The sequence below is a fragment of the Nannospalax galili genome, unplaced genomic scaffold (assembly GCF_000622305.1).
Source record: "Nannospalax galili isolate Female #2095 unplaced genomic scaffold, S.galili_v1.0 scaffold1028, whole genome shotgun sequence".
Taxonomy (NCBI): Eukaryota; Metazoa; Chordata; class Mammalia; order Rodentia; family Spalacidae; genus Nannospalax; species Nannospalax galili.
The window spans coordinates 172,230-188,335 of NW_008357999.1; the positions used below are offsets into that span (position 1 = coordinate 172,230).

General features: G+C 45.8%; 1 long non-coding RNA gene across 1 annotated transcript in view; it reads right to left on the minus strand.

The window, feature by feature from the left end:
• LOC115068106 overlaps positions 1 to 16,106 on the minus strand; it is a 202,369-nt gene that overhangs the window by 69,040 nt on the left and 117,223 nt on the right. Inside the window, exon 2 of the long non-coding RNA XR_003847482.1 lies at positions 12,358 to 12,405. This is a non-coding gene — a long non-coding RNA (uncharacterized LOC115068106). The remainder of the gene's footprint in view (positions 1 to 12,357; positions 12,406 to 16,106) is intronic.

Below are 16,106 nucleotides of genomic sequence, written 5' to 3' on the forward strand. Positions count from 1 at the left end.
TTTGAGACAGGGTCTCTCACTGAACTTGGAGCTCATTGGCTGTGTTAGGCTGGCTGGCCAGTGAGTTCCCAGGATCTGCTTGTCTCCACCTCCCCTTGCCCCTAACACTGGGGTTATAGAGACACACCACCTCATCTGGCTTTTTACATAAGTCCCGGGGATCCAAACTCACATTTTCATGCTTATACAGCAGGCAGCCTACCAACCCAGCCATCGCTCCAGCCTCTCAAACTGCTGCTATTAATTACATTTTGGTCATGGCATAGAATTGGAGAAATGCTTCTCCATCTATTTGCAATGGTGGTGAGAAAGTCCTTTAAATCCTGGGATCTTTATGAGTTTCTTTCATTCATTCATTCATTCATTCATTCATTCATTCATTCAGAATTCAAAATTCAGAATTCACTCCAGTGACTGAGATGTGCAAAGTCCTGTGTCCTTTATGCACAGATGAAAAAGATGAATAAGACATGGGTGTGGAATGTTAATCAGTCATCCAGGGAAGTATTTAAGTGGCTGACACATCACCAAGAAATGGGCATGTCGTCTAACCCAAAGGCTCAGAAGGCTTCACCAATGCGATGCATTTGGGTCTGTTCTCCATCTCTCCATGAACTTGGGATCGTTTTCCTCACTTGAGAAATGTATTTGACTGTTTCTATTGAAAAGCCATTGTGGTGATGATGTAATATCTACACTATTTTTGCAAAAGACTCACAGAACTCACAGCTGTTGAGCAGCACCACTCCAGATGTCCGGTGCAGCTGGACAGTGCTTTCTGAATCTCACAGATCCCCACTGAGTGCCCCTGCCCTTGTACATGTTGCCACTGGTTCATGAAGACAGTGCTACTGGACACTGCTCCTTATACACAGGTGTGTTCAGTGCATGTGTGTACTTATAGAGCAACTGGAACAAAATAATAATTATTAATATCCTCTGCAATAATTGATGAATAATGTCAAACTGTGGTTAAATTCATAATTCTGATTCTAGGGGGAAAAAGTCATTCAAAGAGTGCAGAAATGGCTTATCTGCCCAGAACAGTTAAGACTGTACATTCATAGTAGCTTTTCTAGGTATAATGTCTGTTGCTCTATGACATTTGGTCATATTTCTTCATAAAGCACTATTCTTTTAACCTGTGTCTTTGAGGCACAACAGCAATGCCAATGGGCTCTTGATGGAATTGTATTTTGACCGTACAGTTCATTTAACATCCCAATTGGGTGGAGGTAAAAGAGCATCAGACTATATCTGCTATATCTATCTGTCCATCCATCTATCCATCCACCTATTTACCTGTCCATCCTTATATGCATCTGTCCATCTATCCACCTACCTATCCACCATCCATCTATCCAACTATCAGTCCACCCACCCATCTATATCCATGTGTACATCATTCCATGCATTTGTTCATTTATCCATCCATACACACCATCCATTTAATCACCAATTGGTTCATCTATCATCTATCCATTCTCCACCATCTAACCAACCAACCACCAATTGGTCCATCCATCCATCCATCCATCCATCCATCCATCCATCCATCCATATGAATGAATGGCTAATTCATTTGTCTATCCATTCACCAATCTACCTGTCTACCCATCTATCTATGTATTCATCATTCCATGCATCTGTCCATTTATCCATCTACCCACTAGATGACATCCATCTAGCCACTTGCCAATTGGTCCATTCATTTATTCAACCATTCGTCAATCTATCTATTAGTCTATCCATCCATCCACCTATTCATTCTTCCTTCCATTCATCCATCCAGTCACCCACCTACCTATCCATCCATCATCCATCATCCATCCATCCATCCATCCACAGTGCTATACATAGGCCACTGAAAAAATGAAAGCTGTTCACATCAGGCAGGAACACGATTCAAACGCATCATCTTCAGTTTAAAAGAAGCAACACTACGGGCCAAATTAAATAACTCCCAATCTAAAATACCTTGTATTTTCTTTCTCTGTAGAGTCCTGTCAGGCTTGTTTTGTTACTTACAGATTGAATCACAGAGACAGCATGGAAATTAAAGAGGGTGATCACCACCTGCTGGTAACTCTCACTGGAGAGCATCCCCCACTGTCTGCAAATCCGAGTCTTGAGTTCTGGTCCTGTTTTTGAAATGGTGTCATCTTTGATGAATTACTTAATCACTCTCTGCATCTGTTCCTGAAACACAAGGATGCTATGGGGATGTGGGAAATAAAATTGATTATCTGGAGACAAGGTTTCTACACTGAGGATTATATTTCTGAATAACTGCAGAAACTGGGGTGAGGTGATTGTCTCTTCAACTTGCAAGTGGTCAAGCACTGCTCGAAGGAAGCACCTGGCTGACCATACCAGGTGATGCTCCGGTTTCTGGTGTGTGGTTTGGGATGGCTGCAAACACAGATTTTTCCACATTTATCACTGTGGAATGGTTTCCTGTGGCCTTGGGCTTTTCCCTAGTCTATGGGGGTCCCTGCCCACATCAATTGCAGTTATGATGATGCACAGGTAACCATAGCAATCCTGGTACATTTTCTCGGTAGGCAAGCTATCATTTGTGCCTAGTTAAAGCAACGTCAGAGCCCCAGAACATCCTCATCTGTGAACCTGCAGGACTGAGGGTTTATGACGAGGCCACACAGATCTCTTCAGCCACAGTAACACGGAACTCAACACTGGGCAACTTCATTCTTTTGAACCTGCTAATTTGAAATCATGAGTGGTGGCTGAGATAGGGCCTGGGGCAGAATTCAACTTTGTGCTTTCTATGGGAAAGAAAGCATTTGCTAAATTAAAATGATCAATGTGAGTCTGGCCTGGGGAGAACATTTAAGCTCTATGAAGATAAAACACTTTCATTCCAGCACAGTCCCCTAGAGATGACTCGGCCGGCCACCTCCCCCCATTATGCCTGTGATGGTTAATTGTGATTGTCAACTTGATGGCATTTAGAATCACCATGGAAACAGACCTCTGGGCATGTATATGAGGGAATTTCTATATTGGGTTAACTGAAGTGGGAAGACCCACCCTGAATGTGGGCAGCCCCAGGACTGAATAAGGAGAAAGTGAGCTGAGCACCAGCACTTATCAATTTCTGTTTCTTGACTGAGGATTCAATGTGACCAGCCTTTTCTGCTCCTGAGGCCAAACCTTTGAGGACATGATAGCCCATGTCCTCAAACCATGACCCCCAAATAAATGCCTCCTTCTATAAGTCACTTTTGCTAGGTATTTTGTCATAGCAATAAGAAAAGTAATTAATGCAATATCCACGCTCTAATCTCTGGATCTGTTAAATATGGAATGAGGGGGCTTCCCAGACATCATCAAGGTTGTGGACCTTACAATAGGGAGATGATCCTGGATTACCAGGATGGTCCCAGTCTACTTACACAGTCCTTTAAAAGCAGAGAACTTTCTTTGTCTGGAGACAGTGGCACATGGCAAAAGAGGAAGTTGGAGAGATGTCATAAGATGAGAGGCCCTGGACCCTGTGCTGTGGGGTGGGGGTCCGTAAGCATATGAACAAATCAAACCATGACCAGCACACTGACCCTTGAGGACAGTCACCAAGGAAATGATGTGTTCCTCCTATGACTGCAAGAAATGGAGTTTGACTAGCAGCATGCATCTGTGTGCAGTGTGACTCATGTCTGGACCCTTCTGGAGGGAGTATGACTGTGGGACATTTTGGCTTGAACCTTTGTATTTAATACTTTATTTTTTGATTTTATGTGTATGAGTGTATTGTCTGCACTTGTATAAGTGCCCCTGTATTGTACAGTCCCTATGGAGGTCAGGAGAGGTCACTGGATCCCTTGGAACTAGAGTTATGGACAGTTTTTAGCTGCCATATGGGTGCTGGGAATAGAACCCGATCCTCTGCAAGACCAGCCAGTGCTTTTAACTGCTGAGCCATCACTCCAGCCCCTGGTTTGGACCTCGTGAAGGATATTCTGCATAGAGTCTAGCGGAACTACCCTATGCTCTGGCCCCTGGCCTCTAAAACTACAGGGTAATTAGCACATGTCATTTTAAGTCACTGAAATTGTGATCATATGGGACCATACAAAAATACTCAGTAGTGGCTATGGCTGGAAACTGATGGCCTGTTACTCAGAATGACCAGGAGGCCAATGTAGTAAATGTTCATGGCGAATCAGCCTTGCTGATGAACTTAGAAGATAGTGGCACAAGATTGAGGGGTGGCTCAGTGGTAGAGCATCTGACTAGGACAGGTCTGATATTCCATCTGAGAGACGGGGAAGAAAAAGGAAGGGAAATAGAGAGAGAGAAAGGAAAAAGGAAAAGAAGAAAAAAAGAGAAAGAAAATGGGAGTTGAAGAGAAATGGAGAGAGAGAGAGAGAGAGAGAGAGAGAGAGAGAGAGATTACACACAATCTGAAATGCTTGAGACCAAAAAAGCTTTGGATTTGACATCTTTGGTGTTGAACTATTTGCATATTTTAAGGATGATTTCCAAATTTAAACCTAAAATTCATTCATACTTTCCTATGCACCTTCGCATGAGGCTAAATTTTATGCAATGCTTCCCATAATTTCATGCACAAAGTTTCATAGTGTGGAGTTTTCACCCTGCAGTAGTGTTATCTGTGCTCAAAAAGTTTTGGATTTTGTAACATTTGGGTTTGGGATTTTTCAGATTAGAGAGTCTATGCAATCTGAAAGCCATACTCAGCTGTTCCTGTGGGCAGGCTCTAAAAGTCCACATTTCACAAATATTCTGTTCCCTGCTTGTTGTGAAAGGCACAAAACAGGTGCAATTCCATTTAGCTGTCTGCATCCACAAACCACAAATTCTCCTTTCTGTCAGCTCGTTTTATGATGTGGCTAGTATTCCCTTCTCCAACCCCATCTTTCCCAGCTCTCTCTGGTAACAATCTCTAAATCCAGAGTTCATCCTTCGACTTCAGCCTGAATCTGCTTGTAGGTCCCAAAGTCTTCCTGGCTGACATGGTGACAGGAGTCACAGCAGAACAAATAGAATGAGTCTAATGTGTTTGTCAACCGTCAGCAGGCTCCGCCTCCCCAATTATCCTGCCTAATTAGATTAGTGGCTGACAGCTGGGAGCACGCCCTTGCGACATTTCTGTGTGCCATATGAAAATGAGGAGCACACAGCCCTGCTTGTTTACCTCATTTAAACCCAGGTCCTTGTTTGAGTTGTTACAAGAACTGATTTTGGTAATTACCCATCATTTATACTATCACGTGGGTTCATCTTCTCTGCGCCATGTACAATAGGCCTGCGGGGCACTGGAACATGGCTTGGAGAAACCCAAGTTCCCAACATCTTCAAGGGACTCAGTAAAAAGTGCTTAGGGATGCTTAATATGTGTTTGTTCCCTTTAAATTGTAGAAAAATAAAAAAACAAAACCAGGTGCTACGGAGATGACTCAGTGGGTAAAACTACCTTCTCCTCAAGCATGAGGAGGACTCAAGTTCAGATCCCAGGCTCCCAGTAAAAACCTGTCAGGGCTGTGTTTGCCTATAACCCCAGTGCCATGGAGGCAGGGATCCCTCAGATGTACTGGCCATCAGCCTTGCTCCAGGTTCAGGGAGAGACCTGTCTCAAGAGAATAAGGCAGACAGCGACAGAGCAGGACACCCAGTGTCCTCTGGCATCCACACATGCATGGGCCTGTGTGTTTGCACACACACATGCATATATACAATCCACACATACACACTATACATATACACATACATACATAAAAAGAGAAACGATTGAAGTTATGAGTAGGCATGGTGGTGTTTGAGCCCATAGAGCTGACAACACATATGCATGCACAGAAACACCCCCCCACACACATGTGTGTATGCAAGGACATTGGCCACCTGATCTTAGAAACAAACTCAGCATCAGATGGCAGGAATTTTGTGTGGTGGAGTGTTACACGGAGGTTCTACAGAAGTCAGTAAATTTCTACCCTGACTTTAAAGAGGAATGAAAGACTCCCTCCCAATTGCCATTCTCGGCTCTAGCTACAAGCCAGCTGCTGCCAGAGATTCCATTATGACTTCTTGTACCAACGAAGGAACAATTTACAGCGCTCCGAACTGCCTTACAAGAGATAGCTTGAGAAACGGCTCTCAGGAAGGCTTGTATTTCTTAGTACGGAACAGTTTCGAACAATAAATTTGAACAGGAGGCTTAACAAGGTTTTTGAACAGAGATTGAAAGTGCTTTTATCATGGGGGTCCTTCCAGGATTAAATGACATTGGACAGTGGCCAAGGCAGGCAACCCATCTTATACTACTGAATTCCAGGGTGTAAAAGGAAAGGGTTACGGTCCTTGTATAGAATTTACTGAGCAAAGTAAGTGGAGGGGGCATGGTTAACATGACTAGCCATATGCAGGAACTCTAAACCTTGAAACCACCAAGCTGCACAAAATGGGGGGAACCCCATGAGGTTTGTCTGGGGGCGTGGGCGATACATTTTCAACTAGGATTGCTTTTACACTAGCCATGCTTTGCTGAGTTTTAAAATATTCTTTATTTTGCGCGTGTGAGTAGAGCTGTGCGTGCGTGTGTGCGTGTGCACCTGTGTGTGGAAGCCAGAAATCAACACTGCATGCCTTTCTCAATCACTTCTTTTTTGAGGCAAGGTTTCTCATTGAACCTGAGGCTCACTGTGTGTTACTGTGCCCAGCTTCTTCCTGTGGGTTCTGGAGGACTGAACCCAGATCCTCATGCCTGCACAGAAAGCATTTTACTAACTGATCTCTTCTCTAGGCCCTGCTTACTAGTCTTTAAAAGCAACTCAACTTCTCTTTAATACAAATTTAATTTTAAAGGTTTGCATTTTTAGTTTGATATGTCCGTTATTTAATACATTTTTAAACACACACCACTATTAACATCTTAGTCTTCTTGAATGTCCACTAAAAGTATGGCCTGTACTAATGGACACCTGTCTGTCACCATTTAGGGACATTTGTGAGTCTCAGATGACATTCATTTGTTTTAACAGCAGAAGTCAGGTTGTGTTAAGTTGGATCTATTGAAATTCCTTCTAGAGGGTTCCAGAATTTCTTTTTTAAATATTTTATTATTTTTAAAAATTTTTATTGAGCTTTTGTACATTTCATACAACAGTCCCCAATCAAATTTAGACCCCCTCCCCCATCCATGCCCCCCAACCCCCCACGAGACCTCATGTAGTCCATCATACACGTTAAGTCCTATCCAGTTAAGCACTTGTACCCAGATGCCTTTCAGTGCAAATTCACCCACTGGAGTCTAGTCAGCCCATCCAAAGATCCTAAGTAAGGCCTGCTCTCCCTCCCTCAGTAGTAATCAGTCTCCAATAGTTTTCAGTCTATGGCTGGCCCACCACCTATTTCTCTCCACCCTGGGCCTTTGTCTGATTGAGTCGACAGAGGTCCTGTGCTCGATGCCACCACTGCCACAAGTTCACATGTACAAGCTTCCAGTGGCCTGATAGCCTCTGTTTCCCTGTGTTCATGAACCAGCCCTGACTCCTCTTACAATCTTTCTGCCCCCTCTTCCACAATCATCCCTGAGCCATGGGTAGGTGAGGTAGGTGAGTCCTATTCAGGGACACACACTTTGCAGTCTCCTATTCTTTAAAACTTGGCCAGGTGTGCATCTCACTCAGTTATATAAGGAAGCTTCACTGGTGAGAGTTGACAGGTGTATTAGTTTTCTCTCTACTACCCTGCATTTTGCTGTGTTCCATGAGCCTTAGGTATAGAGGTAGATGTACATGTCACCTAGGACTGGGCATCTCTCAGATGTATATTCTCTGTGCCTGACCAGTTGTGGAATTCTGCAGTAGCCGTCATCTCTGTTGCAAAGAAGCTTCTTTGATGGGTGGTGTATGGTATGCTTACCTGCAATGTTTATTATTATTATTATTATTATTATTATTATTATTATTATTATTATTACTATTACTATTATTGGTCTTTTTGAGATAGGGTCTCCCTGTAGCCCCAGCTGTCCTGGAACTCACTATGTAGACCAGGTTGGCCTTGAACTCAGAGATCTGCCTGCCTCTGCCTCCCAAGCATGTGTATGAGGTACTGTCTGCATGCATCTAAGTAACCATGGTTATAGACCATTGTTAGACACCAGGTGGGTACTGGGAATCAAACCTGGGTCCTCTGCAAGAGCAGCCAGTGCTTTTAACTGCTGAGTCATCTCTCTAGCCCCTAGGGTTCCAGAGCTTCTTAAGCAAGGAGGAGACAGTGTGACTGCACAGTGGCATAAAACAGCACTTCTAGAATGATTTATTTAAGCCACTGGTTAGAGTGTCATAGGAAACTCTTAAGGAGAGAGAGTAGCCTTTGAAGAGGAGCCTAGGAGAATGTTTGAAGAAATAAGGTATGCCTTCAGGCACATGGTACCTTCTAGCCCAAAACATCAAAGTGCTTCTTTTTTAAAAAAATATTTTATTATTTTTATTTTATGTGTATGCGTGTATTGCCTGCATGTTGGTAAGTGCACCCGTGTCATGCGATGCCTGCAGAGGACAGAAGAATCTGACGGATCCCCTGGAACTGGAGTTATGGACAGTTGTTAGCTGCCATGTGGGTGCTGGGATTCGAACCCGGGTATTCTGCAAGAACAGTCAGTGATCTTAACTACTGAGCCATCTCTCCAGCCCCAAAGTATTTTACTGTGACTATTTCACCCTCTCTTGTCTTTCTGGATGGGTGAGGTACTTTACCAGCAAAGCAGCTCAAAGCAGGGTGTCACACAGCCAGCCAATGACTAAGAAAACAGACTCTGATGACAAGTCTGATCCACTGTGGTACCATCCATCCCCTGTCTTAACTTAGCAGGAGGAGCACTGACCAGGGAGATGGAAATTTTCCATGATAGCGTCAGTTATCAGCCGATGGCCACCTGCCAAGACCTTGAATCATAGTATCTTGCCCTTAACACATCATCATGTGCTGGCCTCATACCTGGGGAAACTGAGTCACAGCGGGGCAGCATCACCAGTCCAAATTCAGGTCGCTCAACAGCAAGTGGCAGATCCAGGATTTGAACCAGGGAACTCAGCCCCGACCCAACCTTCTCAACTAATTTTTCAAGATGATCCCCTAAATGATTTCATAAGGTCTAGAAAAAGCTTCTGTTTCTTTCCAGGAAATGCTTTAAGCCCAGGGACTATAAGATGTGTAACCACTAGCTGTGTGTTTACAGGTAAGGGTCACTTGGTCTCATCACATGCATACCAGCCAGAGATGATGTTTGTCTTTGTGGTAGGAGTACACATTCTGAGGACCATTTGGCCTGATCCAAATTCTAACCACTCACTGGGTCAGCTACATGGTCTGTGACTATGGCTTAACCTCTTTGAGGCTTGTCCTATTTGTTCTTCATTGCTGTGACAAAATACTCAGACCAATACCAACTTGGGGAGGAAAGGGTTTATTTGTCTTACATCTCCCAGGTAGCAGTTCATCAGGGAGCCCAAGGTAGGAACTCAGGGCAGGAACCTGGAGGCAGGAGCCGGAGCACAACCCATGGAGGAATGCTGCTTACTGGCTTGCTCCCCTGGTCCCTGTTCAGCCTGCTTTCTTATCCAACACAGACCCACCTGCCCAGGGGTGGCACGACCCACAGTGGGCTGGGCCCTCCCACATCACTCATCAAGAAGATGCCCTTCAGACATGGCCACAGGCCAGTCCAATAGAGGCAATTGCCCAATTTGGGCTCCCTCAACCCTGGTGTGTCAAGTTGACACTAAAGCTATCCAGCACAAGCCTCATCTGTAAAATGCAACAGTGACAGTACCCATCTTAGCAATGTGAGCTGAGGGTTAAGTTAGTCACTACGTATATAGCACATCAGCAGTGTGTGGCAAAATTCACCATGGGAATGTGCCTGACTGAGAAGCTCAGTGCGTGATTGCAGGCTGTGTTCTCAACTCGGTACCACTATTCAAAAAGACTGGAGCTGGAGAGATGGCTCAGCCATTAAGAACACTGGTTGTTCTTGAGGAAGACTCGGGTTCAAATCCCAGCACCCACATGGCAGCTAACAACTGTCCGTTAACTCCAGTTCCAGGGGATCTGACAGCCTCTTCTGTCCTCCACGGACATTGCATGACACGGGTGCACTTACCTACATGCAGGCATAACACTCATACACATAAAATAAAAATAATTAATAAAATATTTTTTTTTAAAAAAGACTGGAGTTATGCCCAGGGTTGAGCATGCTTCTAGATGGATTCTGGCATCTCCACACAGCTAGAAAACTGGTCTTAATCCTATACGTCCCTCACTTGCTAACTCTGAGTCATGCTGCTCAAGTGATCTATAAATGTTTTGGCCTCAGGACCTTTCCATTTGCCTCGAATACCCTGTGGGTGGCTCCTTCTCCTTGTCCAATTTCTGCTCAAATGCCCAAACCAACTTCCCTCCTGTGCTGACGGAGCACTCACTCCATCTGATGTTCAGCTTGCTTTACTTTCCCCTTTAGCCGTCAGCCTTCTCCGCAGAAGCTTCTGTTCCATGAGAAACAGACCTTGGTCTATTTTGTTCAGGCCATGTTGTATCTAGCAGAGTACCCGGGACATCTTGAGACAGCAGAGCATGTGTGCAGACTGAAACATCAATAGGGAGTCAAAAGCAGAGGCACCCTGAAACTTCTGCCAAGACAGAAGAATCACTGACTTCAGCAGCATGGAAATCAGAAACAGTGAGGACAGCTAGCCCAGGGCAAAGAGGATGTATGGAAGAGTCGGCCTTAACAACCATCTTCAAAGACAAGCTGCCTGACTTCGTGCCTCTGTAAAACCTCCAATGACAATATGTTCATGCATTCAGGGGACGGGGATAGATCCCAACAGCTCTGAATTCCCCAGGCCCACTCCAAGGTCCAAGGTCACCCAGAGTCACTGTGGCGAAGTGGAGTGAACTGATTCCACTCAGGCCAGCAAGCTACTTTCTCTAGAGCCTTTCTCTAACCCAGGAGCAGCTGTCCATCCACATCTAGGACGCTATGCTTTAAGAATATTTTAGGTACCTGGAGAGATGGCTCAGAAGTTAAGAGCACTGACTGCTCTTGGAGAGGACCCGGCTTTGATTTCCAGCACCCACATGGCAGCTAACAATTGTCTGTAACTCCAGTTCTAGGGTATCTGATGCCTTCTTCTGACCTCTGGGCATTGCAAGACATGGGTGCATTTGTACACATGCAGGCAATACACACATATACATAAAATAAAAATAAATAAAATACTTAAAAATTGTGTTTATTTATTGTATGTACATGTGTATGCATGCTCACATGTATCATGTTATATATGTGCAGGCTAGAAGACAACTTCTGGAGTGCTTCTCTCCTACCATGTGGGTCCCGGGGACCGAACTTGGATCATCAGACTTGTCAGCAAGCAACTTTACCTGTTGAGCCATCTCACCAGTCTAACCTTTGTGCTTTCTTAACCATAAAGACGGGCAGTGAGGAAGCAATGTGCTGCATGTCTGTCCATACTTTCTCATCCGCTTTGTGATGGCGGATATGTCCCCAGATTTCACATAATCAATGTGCTTCTGAACCAGGATGTTCTTGAACCACAGCCAGCTCCACGTGATGCAGGAGGGCCTGCCAGGACCCTCAGGGAGGGACTGGGATGCTCCTAAGATTGAAAGGGTAAAACACCCCGCAGAAGGCCGGACAGTTTGAAAGGACCGTCTGAAGATATCACGTGCCTGTCCCCTCTGTACTGTGGCTGCTGTCCCACATCAGCACAGTGTTGGCCTGTGCTGGGCTCAGTCAGTCCCAGTCGGGGAGGGCGAGAACACAATGTGTCTCCCACAGAACACTGGGCTCTTGGCCCCAGCAGCTTGCAGCTGTGTGCATCTGGAACAGGGTGTCCCTCGGTAGCATCACAAACAAGGGATTCAGTGGAGAAGGCCTCAGTGCTGCCTTTCACCCCAATTCAGGCAGAAGTCCTCAGCGTTTAGAAATTAACATACAAAGTAACAAGTTTTCTATGCGCTTTTTACATACTTAGCTATGGCCAACCCCCTGCCCCACTCCCCCATCTCTCTGGCCACTATCCCTGCTGCATGCTTCCTCCCCCGTGTTTTGACTTTCGTATCCATGTATTCTTTTACTCCCTCTCCCTGCTTCAAAGCCTCTCTCTTCCCTGTCTCACGGGTTCCTAATCAAGCAGGTGAAAACCCTCTCTGCATGGAAAACTGAAGGCCCTGAAAAAGGAAACTCGAGACCCTACACGATGGAAAGAACGTCCATGTTCCTGGCTGGAGAAAGCAACATTCTAGCGATTTGGAGACAACAACGTTATCAAAATAACTTACAGGTAGAATATGGTCTCCATCAAAATTCCAATGATGTTCTTCACAAAACTAGAAAAAAAAAACACAGCACCTAAAATCCTTTGTGTATGAATGTACAAAGACTGCAAAAAGAACCCAGCCATTTGCTTTTGTGACTCAGCCCCTCCAAGCCCTGGCACACCTGTCTTTAGTGGGTGGCTTATCTGATAGATCAGGAAAGGAGGATCTTCAGGTCTCTCAGCCTTTCATCATCTCTGTTGTGACCTCTCAGCCCTCCCCCTGGCTGGATGTAGAGATGCTCTGTCCTATGCTGTCAAAATCCACACAGCAACACAATAAACATTTGGTGAGCATTTAACCAGAAGACATCAATGAGAGCCACTCTTGCTTCTGCGAGTTAATTCTTGCCTATTCCTGTGAAATCCTTATCACCTTTCCAGGTAAGATTCAAGACTAAAAGCAGCTTGCAGAAGGATAGACAACCACTTCCTGGCAGAGTCAAGACTTCAATCCAGCCCGGACCAGAGACAACTGGGTGCCTTGTGCTCAAACAATGAGTAAGGAATACAATACTGTAAAGCAAAAATCTCTACTTTCTAAGCACTTGACTCTCCCTGATACAGAGTCTCCCACTCCCAGAATTATAGTTGAACCCTGTACCTAAAAAAGTAAAAATCATGGCCGGGCGTGGTGGCGCATGCCTTTAATCCCAGCACTCAGGAGGCACAGGCAGGCAGATCTCTGTGAGTTCAAGGCCAGCCTGGTTTACATAGTGAGTTCCAGGACAGCTGGGGTTACAGGGAGACCCTGCCTCAAAAAAAAAAAAACAAAAAAAAGTAAAAATCTTAAAATGTTCCTCAAAATAGAATTTTGGGGCTGCAACTGTGAAGGGTGACGGCACAGTTCACAGGCTCCCCACCCCCCACTTCCCTGTTCATATTCTCAGGTGCTCATAGAAATGGCGAGGCTTCCATCAGTTACTCAAATATCTTCCTCTTTCTTACCTTTCCCCCTGATTTTCTATGTTGTCTTTACAAATTAAAACATGTGGGGCTGGGGAAATGGTTCAATGGGTAAGAGTAAGAGTACTTGTTGCCTACGCCTGAGGACCTGAGTTGGAATTATTATCACCCATGGAAAAATACCAGGCATGGCTATGTATGCCGGGGGGATGATGGAGACAGGGAGATCACTGACTTGTGGACCTCCAGCCTAGCTCCAAGTTCAATGAGAGACTCTGTCTCAAGAGAACAAGGGAGAGAGTGAGAGCAGGACACCAGACATCCTACTCTGGACTGAGTGTGTGCACACAGATGTGTACTTAACACACATGTTCATATACCCCCCCCACACACACACACTAAGAATTTATGTTCCATTTAGAGATGAGCAAATGGGAGGAGAGAAGGGAGGGACATACAGGGGGGAGGTGGGGGAGGAAGGGAACTCAGGAGATGGGGGACGGTGAGAGGTAGGTGTTATTGTGTGGAGTTTCGGGATAATGGGGATACTGGGACTGGGGAGGGAAGTCAGATGGGAGGAAGGAAGAGCAGAGATGAATGGCTCTTTGGGGGTTAGGGAACCCAGAGGGAAATGTAATGCCCCAAAACCCCTCAAGGAACACACATACAGTGTCTGAACATTAGTGCATATGTATCCCTGGGGGCTGTATGGCAGGGAACACAGTGCCAGATAGGAGAGATGTCCCTTTGAGTGGTTGGGGAGAGTGGTCCAAGAGACTCCCAAAATAACAAAGGCTATTGCCAGAGCTCTTGGTTATCTCCCCAAACTAAAAGATAAGACCCTACTGCTGAAGACAGGATGTACTTTGGATACAGGACATGGCACAATGGAGCAGGAACTGGCCTGGAAGCCTTCTGCTTGAAGTTTAGCCCTCGTAATGTTGATGATAATATGCAGACTGTGAAGGGAGAAAATCAATCAGTGGTCCAACCCATCCCTAAAGCCCAACAGCCATAATGACTGGGACAGCAAACTATATCTATTGGTGAAGTAGTAGCATTGTTATCTTGGGGGGGGGGCATCAATACCTATCTAATTGGACTTAAAGCCCTGTCAATGGGAGTGAACTCATAGGTAGCACTGTAAACACAGCCAAATACACAGGACTGGAGAGCGGTCATAGGTCCTAGGAAAAACCCTATCTCTGTCATAGCTCTGGACAAATGAAATTTCTTACTGTATGCTAAATTCTAATTTCTTACTGTATGGTTCTTTAAATTTACAGACAAGCATACCATATACCACTCATCGAAGAAGCTTCTTTTGAAACAGATGGAGGTTCTTGCAGAATCCCACAACTGGTCAGACACAGAGAATGTACATCTGAGAGAGGCCCAGTTCTAGGTTACACATCTACTACAGTTGATCCTCTACATCTAAGGTTCATGGAACACAGCAGAATGAGGGGTAGAGAGGAAACCAGCACATCCCTCAACTCTCACCACTGAAGCTGCCTTATACAACAGAGTGCGGTGCACACAGAAGGCCACAACTGGCCAAGTTTTAAGGTATAGGAGACTGCAGAGTGTGTGTCCCTGGATAAGACTTCTACATTGAACCTCACCCACCCACAGCGCAGGGACCATTGCAGAAGAGGGGGCAGAAAAACCGTAAGAGCCAGGGTTGGTTCGTGAACATCGAGAAGCAGAGGCTTTCAGGTCACTGGAAGCTTATTCATGTGAACTCGTGGCAATGGTGGCATCGTGCCCAGGACCCATGCCAACTCACTCAGACAAGGGCCCAGAGTGGAGTGAGAGAAATGGGTGGTGGGCCGCTCCTAGAATGGGAACTATTGGAGACTGACTACTACTGTGTGAGGGAGAGTAGACCTCACTTAGGATCTGTAGGTGGCCTGCCTAGACTGCAGTGGATAAAAGACACTTGGGTACAGATGCTTGACTGGATAGGACTTGGCATGTGTGGTGGAATACATGAGGTCAGGATGGGGAGGCACAAATGGAGAATGGGTCTAAATTTGATCGGGGACTCTTGTATGAAATGTACAAAAGCTCAATAAATTTTTTCTAAAAAAAGAATAAAGTTCAGCTCTGCTTTCCTGGGCCCGCACGACCCACAGGCCTCTCTCTCCAGGGTAAGTCGATTGAGCCCTCTGTGCCTTGACTCCCCCAGCCTCATTCACCCTCCCATCTTCCCCGCCAGTCTCTCCTCCTAGCCTGGGTCCTGTCCCATTCCTTGTCTTGGCACCCGAGACACCTGGGGAACCACCACTGCTTCCTGATCCTTTGCATCCAGAACAACTCAGTTCTTTCTCAGGTCCCCAGGAGCACTCTGGGCCTGGCCCCACCCCCACCTCCCTCTACTTCCCTGGGCCTGCACAACTGGCCAGCCTCTTTCCTGGATGCCAAGGCTGACCTTTCTCCCACAGAGTCAGATGAGGATCAGATAATCTCAGGCTTTCTCCTAAAGCCTGGATCCTTCCAGGACAGATTTTAGCCTCAGGAATTTTAGGGTTGGACTGGCCTGGGAGCCAGGCCCAGGAAAGATGTTGGGCTAGGGCAGTTGGTGGCTGTCCCACCCAGAGATACAAAGGAAGATGGGGGTGGGAAGCGGCCCCAAAGACTCCTGGGGACTGCACTGAAGAGCTGGGTTGGTCTGGATGCAAAGGATCAGAAAGAGGAAGGGTCAGCCCTTGTGTCCCAGTAAGAGGCTGGCGGGTGGTGCAGGCCCAAGGAAGCAGAGGGAGGTGAGGGCGGGGCCAGGCCCAGAAGCAGTGCTCCTGGGGACCA